This window comes from Mastomys coucha, unplaced genomic scaffold (assembly GCF_008632895.1).
Source record: "Mastomys coucha isolate ucsf_1 unplaced genomic scaffold, UCSF_Mcou_1 pScaffold11, whole genome shotgun sequence".
Taxonomy (NCBI): Eukaryota; Metazoa; Chordata; class Mammalia; order Rodentia; family Muridae; genus Mastomys; species Mastomys coucha.
The window spans coordinates 4,175,619-4,196,624 of NW_022196893.1; the positions used below are offsets into that span (position 1 = coordinate 4,175,619).

Sequence of the window (21,006 nt, forward strand, 5' to 3'; positions counted from 1 at the left end):
AGTGTATTACTTCCTATAAGTAATGTTTCTTTTCCACATAGAAAGCAAAATGCGGGCTGGCGAGATGGCTCACGGGTTAAGAGTTCTGACTGTTCTTCCAAGGATCCTGAGTTCAAATCCCAGCAACCCCATGGTGGCTCACAACCATCCGTAATGAGATCTGATGCCCTTTTCTGGTGAGGGTGAAGACAGCTACAGTGTACTTAGATATAATGATAAATAAATCTTTAAAAGAAAAAAGAAAAAAAGAAAAATGTAAATTAATTTTCCATCAGACTAAGCAGATTGTCAACTTTTTGCTAGCGCTGAAGTCACAACTAAGCCTAGGCCTAAAATCTGGAGATAACATCTAAAACCATACAGGTCTACTGTGGCGTCATTTATTCTATCTCTGTCACTCATGACTCTTTGCCCCTAAAAGGAGTCACCGTCTACAATATCTCCTTCCTAAATTCTACCCCAGGTACATCAGATAGCTCACATTTCTGCAGGGACAGCTATGATCTATGTTCCAATCCAGTAACTGAAATAGCTTGTATCTCAACAATCAGCCTACAGCTGTCCTTCTGCCCTGCTCTAACATAGGTACTTACCAGCTGCCCTGCTGCCCCCTGGACCATTGGAACCTTGACTTTCTTTTCATGGTCAGAGCTTGCACAAACAGGCTTCAAAATCAATCCTCCATTGTCTCCCTAATTAAGGCCTTTTTCTAGACAACAAAATTAGAATGCTGTATGAATATTATCAGAGCTCAACTTTGTTTGCCCCCTTTGTCTTGCTAGCTAAGCGTATCAGAGCAGCTACTTACTCTACGAGGATGATAAAGTGTGGGTCCTTCCTCCTTCTCAGGTAGGTAACTGTGACATCTTCCTTATGAGCCCTGTGACTCCAGTGGAACATATAAACCTGTTCTTGTCACTCTAGGACCCAAAGTTCACATCAAAAATCAACTGGAAACTGCTCTGATCCTTTCTGATAGAAGCTTCTCCTCAACCCAACCCAACCCGACCTGTACTACTCCAAACAGGACTAAAATTTTCAGTCCACAACATACAACTTCTCACACCTCCAGGTCATCCCTAATTCCTCTCTCAAAGGGACTAATTTCCCCATATGACCTAGTCAGTTTCTGTATGGCTCCTGGGCCAAGCATTTTTCCCATGTTTGAAGGGATTTTTTTGTTGTTTTCTAGTTTGTTTGTTTGTTTGTTTAAATAGGGACACATGGTGGCAAAAAGAAAAAATAATGTAATATGCTATATGCTGCCTACGAAGAATGAGTGTCTGCCAAACCTTGAGCAGAAACCACCTATAGGTTCCCTGAGCACACTGCTGTTACACAGCCACTGCACATATCAAACAGCAAAGCCTGACACACTGGTCACTAAACTGTTCTGGCCTCACTCCTTACAGATATACCTTCAGGACAACTCCTGTTCCAGGCACAAAACTGCATTTAACAAACATTCTGCAAATGAATTAATTAATAAAACACCTCAAGAACAAGTTGGCAAAACCCAACAGGGGAGAAGAACGAATCTTTTGCAGTAAAATACTAAGTGTGGGAAAGACACTAACTTTATTTACATACCATTCATATAGTAACTACACAATAACTTCAAAATCTGGCATCATAAATACTGTACAGAAAAGGTCTTTAAATGAACAGAAACCAAATTAACTTACCAAAAGTCAGGTTCCAGGCCAAGAAGTGTTTAAACAACCCAGCAGTAATGATGCATACCTTTAATCCCAGCACTCAGGAGGCAGAGGCAGGTAGATCTGAGTTTGAGACTTGTGGTCTAGGACAGTCAGAACTGCACAGAAAAACCCTGTCTTGGGGGAGACAGAAAGAGAGACACAGAGACACAGAAACAAAAGAGATGGAGAATGGTAAGGAGGAAAGGAAGGAGGGAGATTGAACAGAACACTTACTTAAACTCAGGTCTATAGTTCTCAGAAACACTTTTTCTGGCCAGGAGTAATGGCTAACATGTACCTCTGTACTTTGGAGATGGAAGCAATAGGATCAGGTGTTTACAACTAGCCTCAGCTAGAGTGAGGCCAGCTTAAGCTACTGAGTGATATCTTAAGAAAATGAGGAATGCTTTTCCTGTTGGTCCTAGTTTCACTTCTGCTGCTGTTAAAGAATGTCCTGACAAAAAAAAAAAACTGAGGGGAGAAAGGATTTATTCAGCTTACAGTTCCCGGTTACAATCCTCCTGAAGTTAGGAAGTCAAAGCAGGAATTGAACCAGTCATATTCAAAGACAAGAGCAGAGAAAGAGAATGAATGCACATTTGCTTATTGCTCAGCTTATTTTCTCTATTCTTAACCCAGGCAATGGTGCCACCCACAGTGAGACGGGTCTTCCCATAACAATCAACAACTAAGACAATGCCCTAGACATCTCCACAAACCAACCTGATCGAGATCATCCCTTCCTGAGACTTTTGATTATTTTGACTGTGTCAAATAAATAAAACTACTCATTACACTGTTACAGATCTGCCTCTCTCTACAAACTATAATGAAGCACAATATCTTCAATTACTATTGTCTGACATGGGAGTGAGGTGGGTTTTAATTTCTTAACCCATAGCTTAACAAAATTTTCAAGTTAATGCTACTTCTTATGAAGAGGCATACAATGGATACCACTAGCTTTAGAACAATTACTATGTCTTTTCTTTTTCTGTGTCAGTCCTTGAGAAATCAACAAAGATTAAACAGCTTAATTAACAAATGCCACTGAAAGGCAAGACAGCTGCACCCACAGCATGACCCTCACATGCCAGCCATGCTGACACAATGCCAGCTGAGGGAATCAACTTTTGAGCTTCAGTACAGGTAGAACAGAGTCCAAAAGCCAACAGGGCATATTAACACTTCGGCTTCAGCCAGGAAAATGCACACATACTTTCAGGAACAGATAAAAATATAAGAAAAACTCTATTAACTTAAAAACAACAAACAAGCGATTTTACACAGTAGGTATATGGGGTGCTATCTATCCAGAGCAGCAAACCACTACCTGCAGGCAAAGCCAACCTCACTTGACTCTGTACAACCCACGATTACTAGATTTTACAAGACTAAAGGAATGATAATAGCGTATCATTCACGTGAAAATTACATGAAATTTACATTTCAGAGTTCAGGAATGAAATCTGGTTGCACACAATTAGCATTCCTTTATTAGCACCCTTCTGCCCTCCAAGAGTTAAGACGCTGGTGATACAGGTAGTCTATGATCTGGAAAACCTAAAATGTTCATTGTTCATTGTTCATTGTGTAGCCTCTATGCAGGCAGTCTATTAACCTACAGAATAACTGGGAATGTAAGCTGATACAACTTCCTAAATATTCAGAGGTGGGGAGATTAGAGAGATTGATGGGTTCATTTTTAGGGCCACGTGTGATGGCACATCCTTTAATCCTTACACTCAAGAGGCAGAGACAGGTGGATCTCTGTATTGAAGGCCAGCCTGATCAACATAGTGAGGCCCTGGCTTAAAGCAACAAAAAGATTTATGTATTTAAATGGTTAGCCTGCATATATGTATGTGCTGCACATAAGTAAGTCCCTCATGCCTGAGAAAACAGAAGAGGGCATCAGATCCCTTGGAACTGAAGTTACTGACAATTATAAGCCAACATGGGGGAGCTGAGAACCAAACTTGGGTTTTGGCAGTGGTATTTGGTTTTGGCTTTTAGATTTTGAAACAGGGTCTGGCTATGTAGCTATAACTAGTCTGGAACTAAGTATATAAACCAGGCTGGCTTTGAACACACAGAGGTCCACCTGCCTTTACCTCCTAAATGCTCAGATTAATGATATTCATCACCACACTCAGTCAAACTGGTTTAGTTTTTAATCAAATATGAAGGGATGAAATAAGCTAGTAAGACAAGGGAAACAGCCAGGAAAAGGAATCTCTCATCTTGGAAACTGCTGAAGTCCTTGTCTGTTCAGAGTTAAGAACTCCAGCACAATGGAGGTTGCCCACATAAAGCCTAGTATGGCAACAAAGCATTTACCTATCATCCCAGAACTTTGGGAAGCAGAAGCAGGACCATCAGTTCCAGTTCAACCTGAGCTACATGGTGCCTTATCCAACCAGGGCTATAAACTTCACTTAAGAGTAGAAACGTTTCAACTCCCTCTTGACCCACAGTTTACCTTCTCTTTATACTCCCACCCACTGTACTTTAGAACAGCTACAGGACCTTACTGGAAAAAGGGAAAGAGGGGCACTTTAGAAATTCTTGTTTAATGATGTAACGACAAATGTTGTATGGCTATTACAACAGTAGGGGCAGCTCTCTTGAGAAGCACACACTCACACTTGGCTTTGTTGGTCTCCATCTATGCTATTTCTTAAAAAAAAAAAAAAAACTCCAACTCTACCCAATATGGACTCATCCTGAAATTCTCTGCCTGTGTACAGTCAAGAGAGCAGTTTCACCTGAAACTGCAGATCCCTGAAAGAACTACTTAGCCACTAAGGAGCATGGAGCTATGCCCCTTGACACTCCTGCAACCAACAGAAGGGAAGGGAAGGGCAACAAAAAAGGCCCTAGCTAAAGCTCCAAATCTGTTTAGGGACCCACTGACAGTCCTGGGTCATTAAGATCCTATGTGCCCAGTGGTTCAGTTTTTCCCCCTCTCCTTTCTAAAGAAAAGTGTCATGAATTACTGTGTTTCATTTTAACAGGAGTACTAATGTTATAGCATTTATACTCCCAAAGCAAGCTCCTCTGCTATATATCTAAGTATCAACCCGAATCAACACAAAGAGCCAGCAATGTCAAACAGTAAACAGGGATGACAGCGAAGGTGATGAAACCACAGAAAGTATGTTACAGCATTCTGGGGTCTTTGTGCGATATGGGAGGAGCTGGTTTTAAGACCAGGTCTCATGTATCCCAGGCTAGCCTGGAAGAATGCAAATATCCCACTCTCTGAGCTGCAATTTAACAGAGCAAAGATTGAGTACTTTGAAAAAAATTTAATATAAACATTTATTTGTAATAACTGTTATCTTTTGAGAAGCATTTAATTAGACTAAGCACTACACCATCCTGGAATATGACACAGACTGTATCATTTAACTCTCAACAAATAGCCTAGGGCTCTATTATTTGGCCCATTTAACTAACAAGGAAATATAAATGAGAAAAATCAACAACTGAACCCAAGATCAAGGGCTGCAAGATTGAGCCCTTTATCAAAGCATTCCCAATGGTTATTCCACTTCCAAACATATTTTCTTCAAAACCTTACCTTCAACAGAAATCTTGCTATTCACAAGGTGGACCCACGAGCCAGTGGCTCTGGCATTATTCTATGTTTCTACTGCTGCAATAAAAACCATACCATTGAAACAAAAGCCGGATACCTCCATAAACAGGCTAAATTGGAGCCTCAAATGAAATAAGATCTACAAGAGATGTATGTACATGCAGGTTAAAATTTGAAAATCCTAATTCAGGGGCTGGAGAGATGGCTCAGTGGTTAAGAGCACTGACTGCTCTTCCAAAAGTCCTGAGTTCAAATCCCAGCAACCACAAGGTGGCTCACAACCATCCTTAATGAGATCTGACACCCTCTTCTGATATATCTGAAGACAGCTACAGTGTACTTACATGTAATAGTAAACAAAACTTTGGGCCAGAGTGAGCAGAGATCCTGAGTTCAATTCCCAACAACCACATGATGGCTCACAATCATCTATACAGTTACAATGTACTTATATACATAAAATAAATAAATAAATCTTTAAAGAAAGAAAGAAAACCCTAATTCAGCTCCTGCCCATGCTATCTTGAGCTGTTTCTCCCATTCAAATGCATATCCTTGTACAGAGCCTCCTGTTTGCTTTTTTTAAATAATCATTTTTTTTATGTATATGTATACACTGTAGCTATCTTCAGACACACACCAGAAGAAGGCATTGGATCCTATTACAGATGGTTGTGGGCCACCATAAGGTTGCTGGGAATTGAACTCAGGACCTCTGGAAGAGCAGTCAGTGATCTTAACCACTGAGCCATCTCTCCAGCCTGAGCCTCCTATTTGTTGCTTACTGAGATCCCAAACCTAAAGGTACACCAGGACCAACAGCCACTCCCCTGGGCTGTCCAGGAAGCAACCCAGCTTTTCTTCTGTTCTCAGTCTGCTCCTTCATTACCTCTTTACAGAATCTAAACTATAATCCAGTTTTCTGAACCCTCCTTCAGAGTAAGGACAACTAGGCAATTAGGAATGTCCCAAGTTCCTTAGAATGAGAAAGTACAATAGCTACCAAGAGCAGAAGGGACAGTGGGGAGTGCTTCTGTTACATTCTCAGCTCTTACTGAGAATAATCCCCAAACTGGAGGTGCATGTGTTACAAAGAGTCTCTAACACATTCCTAACAACCCTTACTACCAAGCAATAGGATATACTGACATGGGTTATCAGAGGTCTCTAGCTTTCCTGTCAGTAGTTTGTGCTTCTGCTGCCTCTAGGTTATTAGAAACTTAACTGGAGATATATCAGCCAATCTGTACACAGCCACCAAGACCTAGGCTTACCCTTGCTCTATCTTCCCATTCTTCCTCTCCACCAGGTTATTCTCCCCTTGGTCCCTCAAAGTGGATAGTATAGATTTTCTGCCAGCCAAAGCACTACACAGCTCTGCTCAGCAGTACACCCAAAAGTAGGGACATCAGGGGCAACGAATCTAAAACACATATCAATCCAAACTGAAAATGTTTTCACATCTTTCATGACTGATTAGTATTTGTTATGTGAAATACACACACACACACACACACACACACACACACACACACACACACACACACGCCATTTGCAAGCATGATAATCCACAAAGAGGCAGGCAGATCTCCGTATCTGAGGCCAGACTAGTTAGTCTATCTAGTGAGTTCCAGGTCTGCCAGAGGCTACACAGAGAAACCTTGTCTCAAAACAAAACACTGACAATAGTGTACTAAAGGACACACCACAGCTTCAGTCACCATCTTTACCTCTGGCCCTCAAAAAGAATCCTACAAACCACTTAGATTCATAGCTTATATTACATCATAAACAAGCAAACAAACAAAAAACTCAAAATAAGGCTGACAGGATGGATCAGTGAGCAAAAACTGACAATCTTGATTGGATCACAAGACACAGTTAAGGTAAAAGGAGAGACCCAATTCCACAAAGTTTCCTCTAGCTTCCACATGCATACCATAGCACACATGTGCTCTCCCACATACAATTTTTTAAATTAATTCAAAGTGAATTAAACCAAATGTAAAACTAAAACTCTTTAAACTCCTACAAAGGTAGGGGAACTTTTGTGAACTAGAATTGAGCAGTTCTTGGCTATTTACAACCAAAAAAACCTATACGCCACACATGGAAGAACATGCCTGTAATCCCAGCACTCAGAAGGCAGAGGCTGGAGGCTAAATTGGCTTACACAATGAGCTCCAGGCTAGCCAGGGCTACATGTCTAGATACTGTTTGGGGTGGGGGTAAGTCCAGTACTCAGATTCAGAAAGGAGAAATCAGTGCTGGAGACTAACCTGAGTAACTGAGGAACTGCAAGATAAGTAGGGGCTAGGAATATAGCTTTGTGGAGAAAGAAAGGGAGAGAAGAAGGCAAAGAAGAAAGGAAGAGAGAATAAGAGAAGGGAAAAGATCAAGGGGGGGATGGAGGAAAGGCCAGACTCCCAAGCATGCCTGGCTGCAGTGTTTCCAGGCCTACCTAGACTATAGTCTGTGAGGCCACCTCACTAACTGTGAGTTAGGTTTTTTTTGTTTGTTTGTTGTTGTTGTTTATGATGTAAGGTAAAAACAACAGAAGGACAAAAATTAATTGGGTCCTTTCTTTATACTATACACCAAAATCAATTCCAAAGGAATTATAAAGTTAGATGTGAAAAGTACAATTATACATCATTTATAAAGTAAAAGTTTTATTTATATCCTCAGGATAGAGAAAGATACAAAGAGCACCAAATCTAAAGAAAAAGGCTGAAAAACTAGACTCCAGTAAACCTAACTTCATTTCACCCAAAAACAGCAAACTGGCTCAATGAAAATAACCAACAGAGAATGTATATACATAGAATGATCAAAACAGTCTATAACTCCAGTTCCAGAGAGAACTAACACCCTCCTCATACTGACAAACATGCAAGCAAAATACCAATGCACATTAAAAAGGGGGGAAGGGTACAAGAGCCAGGCAGTGGTGGGACACACCCTTGATCCCAGAACTCAGGAGGCAGAGGCAGTTGGATCACTGAGTTCAAGGCCAACTTGTTCCACAAAGTGAATTCCAGGACAGTCAGGGATACACAGAGAAATGATGATCAAAACAAAGAAACAAAGAAACAGAGAGAGAGAGAGAGAGAGAGAGAAAGAAAGAAAGAAAGAAAGAAAGAAAGAAAGGAAGGAAGGAAGGAGGAAGGAAGAAGGAAGGAAGAGGGAAAGGGAAAGAGAAAGAGGAAATGAGGAAAGAGAAAGGAGAGAAAGAGGGAAGGAGAGAGAAAAGAAGACAGGAACCAATTGAAACTATGGGCCAAGTGGCCAGCAAATGCCTCATTATGAGAAGGAAACAACTATTTAAAGCCTCAGAGCAGTAACACCACAGAAACCAAAAGAAATCAGGGAAGAATGATCAGTGGGAGAAAGCAACTTAAGCACAGAGCCACTAACTCAAAGTTATTGAAAAGCTCTCTGCAACAGGCATTCTGAGAATATTCACAGGGGCCATTGTCTACTACTGACTGTAAAGTATAACTTCAACTTCACTGAATCAATTTAGACAGAAAAAGGTTGTTCCAGATGTGTTTCTCTTGCTATCTCACTTGTTATTTTTGCTTTCACGGTTGATGAGAGAGACAAGCAGGCATTTCATATCTCACCCATTGCTTGAATTTGGGATTGCATGACCAATATATCTGATCCTACTTTACCTCTGCAACTAAAAAGTCACTTAGAACAAAGTCCTCTAGTCTTTCTGACAGACTCCCTCCAGACAGATGGTCTTTTACAGAGCAACTTACCATTGCTCTCTTTATCTTTATTCTCCAAGCACTGACAAAGACCTTTGCCACACAGCTTTTCCCAAGCAGCAGCACAGCACGTGAGGAAGCTCTGAATCACTGAATACTACTGTAGAATAACAGAGTCCCTGCCACTAAGCTTGTGACAGTCTCTTCAACAGATGCACTGAATCCTACAGAGGGCCTACAGATAAAGGCAAATCACTTATTTTCATCTTTGCAGATTCTTTACCTTTCATTTAGCCTTTTATCTAAAGAGGTGACATGTGGCCAAAAGGCAAAAGAAAATGTACTAAACCAAGTGTGCCTGCAATCTCAGTACTGAGAATGGGAAAATAGGTGACATAGGGGAAGAAAGGGGAGGAGGAAGAGGAAGATAAGTGGAAAGAGAGGACAAAGGAAGAGGAAGGATGGATGGATGATTTAATTAAATGTACATATGAATTCAATGCTAAGCCTAAAATCAATTTATACAATACTGCTTCATTAGTCACCCAAAGGCTTGGCAATCACCCTGACTTAGTAAATGCCAGCCAAGCTTTTGGGCCAAAACAAAACCACTAGGGAACTTAAAACGTTGCCTTAAGCACCAACATGTACATTCTATCCTATTTGCCAAAAGCCACACACCCAGGAACCACACAACCTGTTCTTTCAATGCAACTGTTCCAAACCAATACCAAAAGTCTTAAGTGGTCTCAGTATAAAACATGATAAATAAAAACATAGCTGAGGTGGTCTCAAGATTCTGAGAAATACTAAAAACAGCCAAGATTGAAAAAACTGAGAGCAAACTCATTGACATACACATATCTCAAATCAGGACCAGCATTTCAGTTCATTTAGAGCAGTTCTAAATGAACTGCTCTAAAGCTGCAGTTCACAACCTTATTGTCCATCTGAGCTCCCAGACAGCAAGCTCAAGCAACTAAGGGAGTACTTTACAGTCTGACAAGATTTTAAGTGAAGGCAATGTTTCCTGCTGTCACCATTTGAAATCAATGGAAGACCTAGAAGAGCCTGGAAACCTTTTGAGTTTCCTCTGCCTGGTAAAGCAAAGCTAAGGGAGGTCCTGACTAACCAGACGAAAAATCAGGAACAGATTCTGTACTCCAATGCTAGTTAAACCAGTGAGGACACTGTCACCTGTGACTCAAACCACTGCACCTGGATAGCAGCCATGCAGTTAAACTGTGAGCAAGGTCAAAGCACACTTGTATGATGTGTAACTGCCACTTCCCTGTAAATGGCTTTAGGATCTGTCAAGCCCCTGTGAAAACATCCAGTTGATTAACACAGACTATCCTAGAGCTTCTGGCATCACAGATCTTTTTACCTTTTCATTTTATTTTCTGAAGTGCTGAGAATTGAACCCAAGCCCTTGCACACTCTAGGAAAGTGTTTTACTATTGACCTACACTCTCAGCATGGATCCTTTTTAAATCCCACTCATTCTGCATCACTTTGAACAACTGCTCCCCTCAAACCTGAGTTGAATCCTAATATGTAAGACTAATTCCTATAAAACCAATTTCTATGAAAAAAGAAACGCAAAATTGATCCAAGTAGCCTGAGTGGCCCAATTCTACAATAATTAATACACCTAGGTTCTTCCAGTCACTCATTCAAACAGATTATGTGACAGAAAAATGGAAGTGCAGCAGAAAATAAAAGGGCACTTCTGTCCTCTTGCAAGACACTGAATCCTCTAATAACATACAACACACAAAATTGTTCACAAAGATGCTCATATGGCACTCTGGTCAAGTAAAGGTAGAAACTGTGGGTGTCGACAGTCACAGCAGAGTCCAAGATACACAATAATAGGAATTTTAACAAAAAGTGTGTCAGAAAGGAAACCCCAGACACAGACAACACAAGCAGAACTTCTTATGTCCTTTTGAGGCTGGGTTTTGGTCCAGTGGCCTCAAGTAATGGAATTAAGAGTAAGTCTTTTAAAAAGGGGATGGAAGGCCCGGCAGTGGTGGTGCACATCTTTAATCCCAGCACTAGGGAGGCAGAGGCAGGCAGATTTCTGAGTTCTAGGCCATCCTGGTCTACAGAGTTAGTTCCAGGACAGTCAGGGCTACTAAAAAAAAAACCTGTCTCCAAGGAAAGGAATTATAATTTCCACCTGGTCTACACAGAAAGTTCTAAGATGGCCAGGGTACACTAAGAAACCCAATTTAAAAAAAAAAAAAAAACAAAAAGAAATAATAATTCCCAGGGGTTACTACACAGGGGAGCTCATGCCTCTAAGAGAAACACAGTTTCTCTTTGCTTTCATAAACTGTTCCCCTTACACACAGTAACCCACAAAAAATCACTTACAGAAAGCCTTGAGGCTGTGTCAACTACTAAAACAAGTAAGTACCATCAAGCATTGATCTGCGCTTATCTATCTGTATTTAACTACTTCTCAACTGACTCCAAATAACCAAAACTTTGATACGGTCAACAGTTAGTCTATATTGTGCTGTTTAAGTCAGAAGCTCCGGTCCTGAAAGTGCCAAGACAGAATCTACTTATCTCAACTTCTCAGGTACCATTACTCACATTCTGAAAACCAGTCAAGCTTTGTCCAGTCCGCAAGCCCTGGGTGGCCATTTCCCCAGCCCAGAGCTGCCAATATGGGCCAGGTGACCCCCACAAGTTACTCTTAACTTCAACATCTGAGTCTTCTGTATACACTGAGGATGGTACACCACGTGCAGCCCAACAGTTCTCAAAGGAATAAAAGACGGAAGCAAAACTCCCATTCAGGACTGGGTAGGAAGGGAAACTCTCCCAGGTTTCACAAGAAGGCAGTGACATACACAGGGGCCCAGGGTTAAGATCACTCCCCTGTTCCAGTCATTTTCTTTCCAGCAAGAAGAAATATTCATCAATAAGTTCTGCGTAGAACTACTTTAATTAATTTTAAGGCTGGTAAGGAAACACCTTTATGTCCATAAACTCTGGTCAACACTAGTAATGCTCTCCAGGTTGCCAGCTCCAGCAGCACACTCACACAAATTCTATGTTCCACTTCCAAGACTACAGGTTAGATAAACTCCACTTACACTGAAAGCTGAACCATACAGACTTCTCTGAATTATATTTCCATACTAGAACCCAGTAAAAAATATTTTTTTTTAAATATCATAGATTCTGCTGGTGCCCTGGTCATTGATACTGCAGGGAGAGGATGCTGAAAGCCTTTCCCCCATGTTTGGAAGGTCTGCTGTCCTTACCAAACCCTGGTGCTTTTGAACAAATAAAAAATTAAAAAATTAAAAATAAAATAAAATATCATAGATTATAGGCTTTATAGTCAGCAATGCCTTTAAGGGGTTTTTAATACAATCTAGCACAATTCCTAGAAATTAGTACCAGAAACTGGGATATATAAATTTCATTTCTCGTACATGAGGCTGCTTTTCTTCAGTAGTCATAAACTTTTGCCAAAATGATGTAAAGGACCAAAGCCAAAAAGGCTCAAATGTCCACTATTAATACAGTTCAGAGACAGTGGTCAAACACACCTTCTCAATGTAGTCTAGTGAGACCAGTGAGTCTCAGGGGACTGGGAGGAGCCTGACAGCTGTACTCTAAGGACCCTGGAGTGTATCACTACCAACACACACATACACACACACACACACAGAGTCATTAACTTTGCCAGCCTTTTAAATTTCTTGATTTTTAAGTAATTCTAAAAGTATCAGTGAAAGAGTCCAATAACAATTTATTGCTGATTATTTAAGGAATCTTGGAGGAAATGATAATGAAAATATGTATTCAAACTGGTAGACTCCAAGATTTAAAGCAAAGTCCACAGAAACCATAACTGTCTGATTATTTTGATCTTTGCAGTGATCTGTGCTCAAACCCAGAGCTTCATGAACACTCACTACCACTAAGCCTCACTCCCTATATGCTTCTCCCATTGTGGTGACTACCACTACCACCATCACCAACAACAACAACAACACACTTCAAATATGAATGCAAGAGAAACCCTGTCTCGAAAAACCAAAAAAAAAAAATGAATGCAGCAAAACTTTTCATGTGGACTAGTAAGATGGCACCATGGGAAATAGCACTTGCCTGTAACAAGCCCAGCAACTTAAGTTTAATCTCTGGTAGATGGTAAGAAGAAACTACACAAAGTTCCTCTGACCTCCTCACTTGCACTGTGGCACATGCCAACTTGCGCACATATCATACCCACACAAATAATCAAAAAAAAATTTTTAACGTTTAATGTGACTGAATTTAAAACAAGTGACCCAGGTAAAAATTTATCTAAACTGAAAATGTCTAATCCAAATTAAAAAGATCTGCACACTATATGAACATGTTGAGTCACATCTTTTGAAACTCATTCTTAATTATTTCTCAAAATTAAGACATAATGGGGGGAAGTCGACTCAAAATTTCTGTGAACAAAGTTCCTACTTCTCTTACTCAAATTAACATCCCAAGAAAGGGCAATGACTTCAAAACTAGTTTTATTACATTATACAGTGTAATATAAAATCCTTTCTTCCACATGCTCAATCACCTTTAAAGCAACTAGGGTTAACACCTTTGTCTTTTTTTCGGGGGTTGGGGGTTGGGGGAAGGAACAGTGACACTGATCAAACTTGGAGCATCTCACGCTTAGCACACAAAGAGCTAAGTCCCCAGCCTACAACTGTCTTTTAGATACTTCTCCAAATTCCCACCGAGAAGAGTTATCTAACCAGCTCCAGAACAGCGTTTTGAGGACTGAGAGATTATGTAATTTCCAACAACAGGATTAGAGCTCCAAACTACTTCACATACCCTGCTTCCTCCATGCTGCCTCCTCCCACTCTTCACAGCTACAGCTGGAACTCCACCCCCAACACTTCCTTGTTTAGTGGGCTGCCAGCCTCAAAAACAGTAGGTCCCATCTACTCTAAGGAGATTGCCATAGCACTCCGGGCCCCATACTATGGATTTTGAGCCAAAAGGACTTACCTATCCAGACATTATCTCTGCATGATCCACACAGTCCTAAAAGCTGTGGCTGGTGGGTCCCTCCCAAACAGAAGCCACCTTTGCCTGTAGATCACGAATAAGTTAGATTATATGACACTGGCCCTAATAAAATTCTTTCTAGGAAAATGTACTCTTGTCGCCTTTTAATAAGCTCAAGTGTCTAGAAAGAAGGCCTGGGATCGGCCCACCTACGACAACCACAAATTCATAAACAACTAAATTCATAATGATACTGGGAACCATGTCCACATCCCTTAAAGTTTCCTGTTAGGACTGGGGGCGTGGCTTTGTGGCCCAGCTCTAACCGCGTGGGAAGCCGTGGGTTTCATACCCAGGGGGAAAAAAAAAGTTCACAAAACTCAACAGTATCACTGAGTGGAAATATTATCTATGGTGTACCTCCACAAAAACTCGTAGAACGCTAATGTTATATGAACTACCTCTTTTAATGTCTGAATTCACAATACTTCTCTGTCCCAGGTCACTGTTCAGAGACCTGTCTTTCAAAGGAGACTTTTCATTCCTTTTATAAATACATACTACACACACACACAGAGTGAGGCGCTGCTATTTCACTTCAAGTAGTAATAACCTATTACCACAACCGTGATAAAGCTTCCATTCTAAGTAGAAATGCCAGCGCTGGTCAGAATTTAAAACGAACCCGCAAACTCTTGCAGTGCCTTCAGCTCCAACCTATTCCAACTAGTTCCCATAATCATTACAGTATTGCTATTATCTTGGTCCCACTGCCAAACACCCAGCTGCAGTCTAACTATGCAAGAATGAGACACTGTTGAAACCGCTTTCAAAAAGAGCAACTTTCTCCTCGGTGCATTTCTCCGCAAAAAAATAAAAACCTTACAATTAAACGACACAAGTGCGCACACACAGACACCCTCGGTCCTCATAGCGGTGCCACAAAAGCAGCCGGCGAGGACCGGCGGGGACAGGCAGCGTGCCGTGGCGGGGCTGGGTCGGGGCGGAGGGAACTTGGACAGCACAATGACTCCGGGGTTCGTGCGCTCGCCCTGGAAGCCCCGCGCCGGCTACCCTGCGGCTGCTCGGCACTCCGCCTGCCACCTCTTTTGTTTTTCGGCTTTCGGGCCTCCGGGTCCCCGCCGTGCCCGCCCCGCCGTCCCGGACCCCGCGGCCTCTCGCGCCCCAGCCCCGCGGCCTCCTCAGCCCTCGGGGCCCGGCCTGACGAGGAGCGAGGCCGGGGCGGGGTGGGGGCCGTGTCCGCCGAAGCCCGCACCGCGGCCCGCGCCGCCCAACGCCCTGAGCCCGCGCCTCCGCGGCCGCGGCCCGCGCCCCGCACTCACCGGCCGCCGCTGGGCGCGCGAGGCTGAGGCGGATAGACGGCAGCGGGGCGGCGCCGGCACCGGCAGCCGCGCTCTCTCCCACGCGCACGCCGGGCGCACGGCGGTCCGGCCGGCGGCGGTAGCGGTGGCGGCGGGCTCGCGCCCTCGGGCCGTGCTGAGTCGGCGCGGGCCCGCGCGTGCGCCGTGGCCTGGAGCGCGCGCCCACACCTCGCGGCGCGCAATGCCTCACCTCAGCGCAGAGCTCTACGCCTGCGCGATGCGGGCCGCGCCTGCGCAGAGAGGCCCGGCGCGCCCGGCTCCTAGTAAAGTGTATCCCAGCTGTGCGGGCGTGGCGACGTCCGGGGATAGCGCCGTTCCGGGATGACGAGGTGGCCCCTGGGGCCGCCGCAGGGTCTGTGGACTAGGCCTGGGTCCCACACGGTCACAGGAGCTCCTCAGCCGCACACACGCCCTCCCTGATCTTCTCCAGGCTTCACCGCTTCAATAGAGGTTCATGGGCTTTCTGTAGATGGGGAAACTGAGGCACAGAGAGTATTTTAATGGATCTCTGAAGACGGTCTTTCGGTGCCTGGGGCCACTCACATTCCAGCCCCTTCCCCCACCCCCTGTAGATCTTAAGACTTCCCTGAGCCTTTCGGGGACACTGGGTGGACAGGAGGGCTAAAACTGGAGAGCCACTATTCGTGGCTGCTGGGATAAGAGCCAGTTCCAGCGCGGAACTTACCACGAAACGTGAGACTGGGGGGCACACCTTTGCCTGAATCAAGCAGGTGGCCCTGTCCTTCTGAGCCGTGCCTAGTTTCCTTGAGTTTCTTTTTATGCGCAGGCACCCTACAGAGAGTCTTAAGCAGGAAGTGGTGACCGATTTCTGTTCTCTGAAAAAAAAAAAAAAGGAAAAAATCACTGGCATCCTTGCGGTAGGAAATGAAACCAGAAGCGGGGAACTTTCATTTTTAATGGTGTCATTTTGATCTTTGACCACAAGCCAACGAGCAAGCAGGACAGGCAGTGAAAGGTGAACATGGAACCACCAACCATTATGCTGTACTCATAGCAGAATCACGTATAATAAAATTATAGGGTTGTGGAGATTTTGCCATATTTTAGTGTTTTTATTGTTTTTTTAATGAAGTGTATTCAACTTGGATTTGGACTAGTAGTTGTGGTAATGTTTGGGGGGTTTTTTCCCCCAGATTTATTTATTTTATTGTACTTGTGTGCTTTCCTTAAATGTATATATGTGTATCACACACATGCCTGGTGCACGAGGAGGTCAGAAGAGGGATTTGGATCTCTCTCCTGAAATTAGGGATAGTTGTTCGCCAGCCACCATGTTGATGGTGGGAACAGAATCTAGGACCTCCCCAAACATAACAAGTGCTCTTAACCACTGAGCTATCCCTCTAGCTCCAGTTTTGGTTCCTTGTTGTTTGTTTGTTTGTTTGTTTGTGACATAGTTTCATGTAGCCCAGGCTGGACTAAAACTTTCTGTGTAGCTGAGGATAGTCTTGAACACCAGCTCTTTCTACTTCCATCTTCTGATGCTGGGATTACAGATTATGTCACTAGAGCCAACATATGGTGTTTTTCTACTTTTAAAATTATAAGGGATTATGTCTCTGTGTCACCTGGGGTGGGGGGGGCTGGCACTTTTTCTTCAGCCCCATGTTAGTTGTCACTTCAGTAATGTCAGCTGACCACTTTGTAACCCGAGCCACCCTGAGCCATTGTCCTGCTGTGCTCCCTTCTAGGCTCCTGCTTACCCTGTTGTTTCTAAACCTATTGTTCAGACCAGCTCAACACCGCTCTTGTCTGACTCTTGATTGTCTCTGCTCTGGACTTACAGATTCATAGAAGAGGCACTTTGTTTTGTTCACTAGGCAGTCCCTGGCACACAGTAAATATTTGTTGAGTGGGTAAATGAAGCTTTGCATGGTGTAAAATGAGAGATCATTTAAAGTATCAGAAGAATGGGGGGGGGGACTTGGAATGGTGACACAAAAGGATTTACATCAAAAAATGGCTTTGTGAGGAGAGGTAGTGCTCTGTGGTGGACTAAAGGGCCACGAGTCTTTGGCAGGCCTCCCAACAAGAGCAAGAATCTGGTGTTCACCCCTTGAATCTGAACAAGTTTCATAATTTGCTTTGATCAATCACTATGATACATCATAAGTGACATGGTGCAGATCACAGGATACCCAAAGCTGTTTCTTAACCCCGCCAAAGGAGCCAAAGTTAGCCTCCTGAACAAGCCACGTGGGACCCTGACAACCAGCTGCCAGCCTCCAGGCTTGTGAGTGAGGCTATGCTGGGCCACCCAGCTCCAGCCAGATGGTCAGCCAATAGCAGCCACATGGGGCCTTCACACACTAGTAATGTCCAGTTGAATCCAGTTCACACCTTCAGATTGTGTCTTAGTTACTTTATCAAAACAACATGACCAAGGCAACTTATAAAAGAAGGCAGTGGGGGCTCACAGTTCTAGAGGACTAGGGTGGGTGACCATCATGACAAGGAGTAAGGTGCTGGAGCAGTACTGAAGGGAGAGTTTACCTCTTGATCCACAAGCATGAAGAAAAGAGAGCTAAATGGGCATGGTGCTGGCTTTTGAAAACTCAAAGCCTTCCCCCCAGTGACACACCAAGGTCACACCTCCTAATCCTCCCCAAACAGTTCCACCAACTGGGGACTAAGCATTCAGATATGTGAGCCTTTGAAGGCCATCTTCACTCAAAGCACCACAGTGAGTAAATATAACACAAGTTATTTTAAGCCCCCAGCCTAAGGTAGTTTGTTACACAGCCATAGCTATCAGAAACATTCCTCTCTCTAGGTTTATGGTGATATCTAAAATTCATGTTCTTGAAGGGCAACTTTGCTTTTTTGTTTTGTTTTGTTTTGTTTGTTTTTTCGAGACAGGGTTTCTCTGTGTAGCCTTGGCTGTCCTGGAACTCACTCTGTAGACCAGGCTGGCCTCGAACTCAGAAATCCACCTGCCTCTGCCAACTTTGCTTATTTTTAACAGATGAAAATGCAGGTAATACAAATGAGACAGAAAAGCCTGAGAAAGCCCAGGCAAGGGAACCACGGGTTGCACGACTTTATCTTCTTGGCTAAGAGCTCGGATGGAAGAATCAGGTGACTATCGGTTTAGACTCAGCCTCAAACTCAGCTATCCACCAGCTAACCTTTGGGCCCTGGGCATGTGCCAGAGTGTCTCCATCTTTAAAATGGAACTTATACAAAACTAGTATTGCCATGGGAAGAAAAGAGCTATTACAAAACAGCAGAGGGTCTGCTGTGCCAGTGTAATGACAGGACATCACCACGGTATAGCTGAGAGATGGGAGAGTAGTGTCCAGAAAGCTGTCCTCGTACATCCCATCGTAGCCTCAAAGCCCTGCGGGTGACCACCTGTTATCAATACCCCCACTTCACAGATGTGTGAAAGCTGTGTCTCGGGATAAAAACAATGAGTCAGATCAACAAAGCAAAAATTCAAGGCTGCTTCCTTCCCACGGTAGAGTCTCTGTGCCTGCTTTTCTCTCTCTGGATAGTCAGCCACACTCAAGCGACCCCTACTCACTCAAACCCCTTGGGAGAAAACAAAGCAACCAGCACAACTTGGCTTCTCTCTTCCTGCACCACATCAGTGGGAAGTCCTCAGGAAGGGCTTCCTGTATTCAGACAGACCAGCTGAACAGTCCCCCCAAGCAATTCCACTCGAACTGCCCAGCCCCACCCCCAACTGCTCAGAGCTCCCTCCTAGGAGAACACCCTCACAGTGGAAAAGCAGAAACAGACATTTAAAACTAGATGCACAGTCGGGCAAGGTGGTTCATACAATCTGGAGAGGCAGAAGCAAGTGGATCTCTGAGTTTGAGGTCAGCCTGATCTACGCAGTGAGTTCCAGAACAGCCAGGACTATTCCATAGAAACACTCTATCTCAAGGAAGAAAAAAAAAAAAAAAAAAAAGGAAAAAGAAACTGGATGCTATTGAGAAGGGCTGAAAGCTGATATAAGCAAGGATGCTTAGATAGACGCTGAGCCCATCACAGCACTGAGCAACCTGCAGTTTTGCCCAAAGAAGCTGGAATAAGAGAAGGTGAAAAAGGAGGAGCAGGTGTTGGATCACAGTTTGGTCTAGTAATGACTTGTAGCAGAGGAGGCTGGCCCTTTTTTATTTTATTTTATTTTTTTATTTTTATTTTTCGAGACAGCGTTTCTCTGTATATCCTGGAGCTCACTCTGTAGACCAGGCTGGCCTCAAACTCAGAAATCCACCTACCTCTGCCTTCCAAGTGCTGGGATTAAAGGTATGCACCACCACTACCCGGCTTGAGGCTGACCCTTATATTGACAAACTAGGGGGGAAAAGCAGGGAGGACATAGCTCAGCAGACGGGGATTGCAGCCCCACCTTCCTCATGTGACAATCCAATGGCCCTGCACAAACTGATCACCTCTCTGCTCACTCTCTCCTCTGTAAGAGAACGAGATTGGAGGAGAGTCTTCTGTAAGCGCAGGAGCTGGCGCTGGCAGCTTTGTGATGCTGCTGCAGCAGTTTGTAAAGCTCTTTGTTTCCACCCTTGCTTCCTTAAGGATTGGCACCATGTTCAGGCCCACCTGTGTGTGCTCCATGCATCTTAACATGGGCAGCACTACATCGAAAAGATTAAAACACAAGAGGTAGGACTGGGAAGATGGCTCAGTCAGAACGCTTGTCATATAAGCTCAAGGACCTGCGTTTGATCCCTTGTTATCCATGTAAAAGCCAGGCAAGGTGGCACCTGCTTTTCCTTCCAATGCTAGGAGGCATACACAAGGAATTTTCCTAGAGGTGGCTGACCGACTAGCTGGTCTACCTTATTTGATAAGATCCAAGTCAGTGAGACACCCTGTTTCAAAACACAGGGTGGTCAGTGCTTCGTGAATGACAGCAGAGACTGACTTCTGGCCTCCATATGTATTTACACATACACACACACACACTTAAAATAAAATCCAAAGTTTGAGTCTGTTCAGTATGTACACATCAGAAAAGTTTCCACCAAAGGAGGGTACTAAAGAAGATATTTTCTGGCCAGGTATGATACACGCCTTTAATCCCAGCACTCAGAAAGCAAAGGCTTGCCTGGTGTACATACTGAGACCCTGTCTCAAAAAGAGAAAATTCTTTTTCCTATGTTTATGAAATAAGGACTTGTATATCTTACAAATGTCTATTTAACAACAAAAAAAAACTAAGAAAAACTATAATTTAGGAATACCAAAATCTTACTAAATATGAATAAGGCTGGAGTTTTCTTCAAACTTGTAGCAATCCTCCTGCCTCACCCTTCCAAGTACTGCTATTACAGCTCTAATGAAGTTCCTGTGGCTCCTCCCTATGCAGCTGATGCTTACAGACTTGTCAGAATCTCCCAGACAAGAGGCAGAAGAGCTGGGTTTCTCTAAGGATACTACCTAGTTTGCCAGTGCCCTCCAGAGCTTGCCTGGCTGCAGCTTTTTTATAAGAATATGTCCTCCGGGCAGTGGTGGTGCACTCATTTAATCCCAGCACTTGAATTTCTGAGTTCGAGGTCAGCCAGGTCTACAGAGTAAGT

The 21,006-nt window shown here is 43.5% G+C and overlaps 1 protein-coding gene across 20 annotated transcripts in view; it reads right to left on the reverse strand.

Moving 5' to 3' along the window:
• The window catches only part of Ptk2 (protein tyrosine kinase 2), a 223,869-nt gene extending 207,633 nt beyond the window's left edge, over nt 1-16,236 (reverse strand). For 11 of the 20 annotated variants that reach the window (XM_031345677.1, XM_031345710.1, XM_031345705.1 and 8 more), the window contains exon 1: nt 15,401-15,509. The gene's annotated coding sequence lies outside the window, so the exon portion shown is untranslated. Of the gene's footprint in view, nt 1-14,057; nt 14,142-15,131; nt 15,312-15,400; nt 15,590-15,629; nt 15,918-16,124 lie in introns of those variants that run through there. The other 9 variants (XM_031345721.1, XM_031345713.1, XM_031345701.1 and 6 more) reach the window with 7 other exon arrangements.
• Between the last annotated feature and the right edge of the window lie 4,770 nt (nt 16,237-21,006).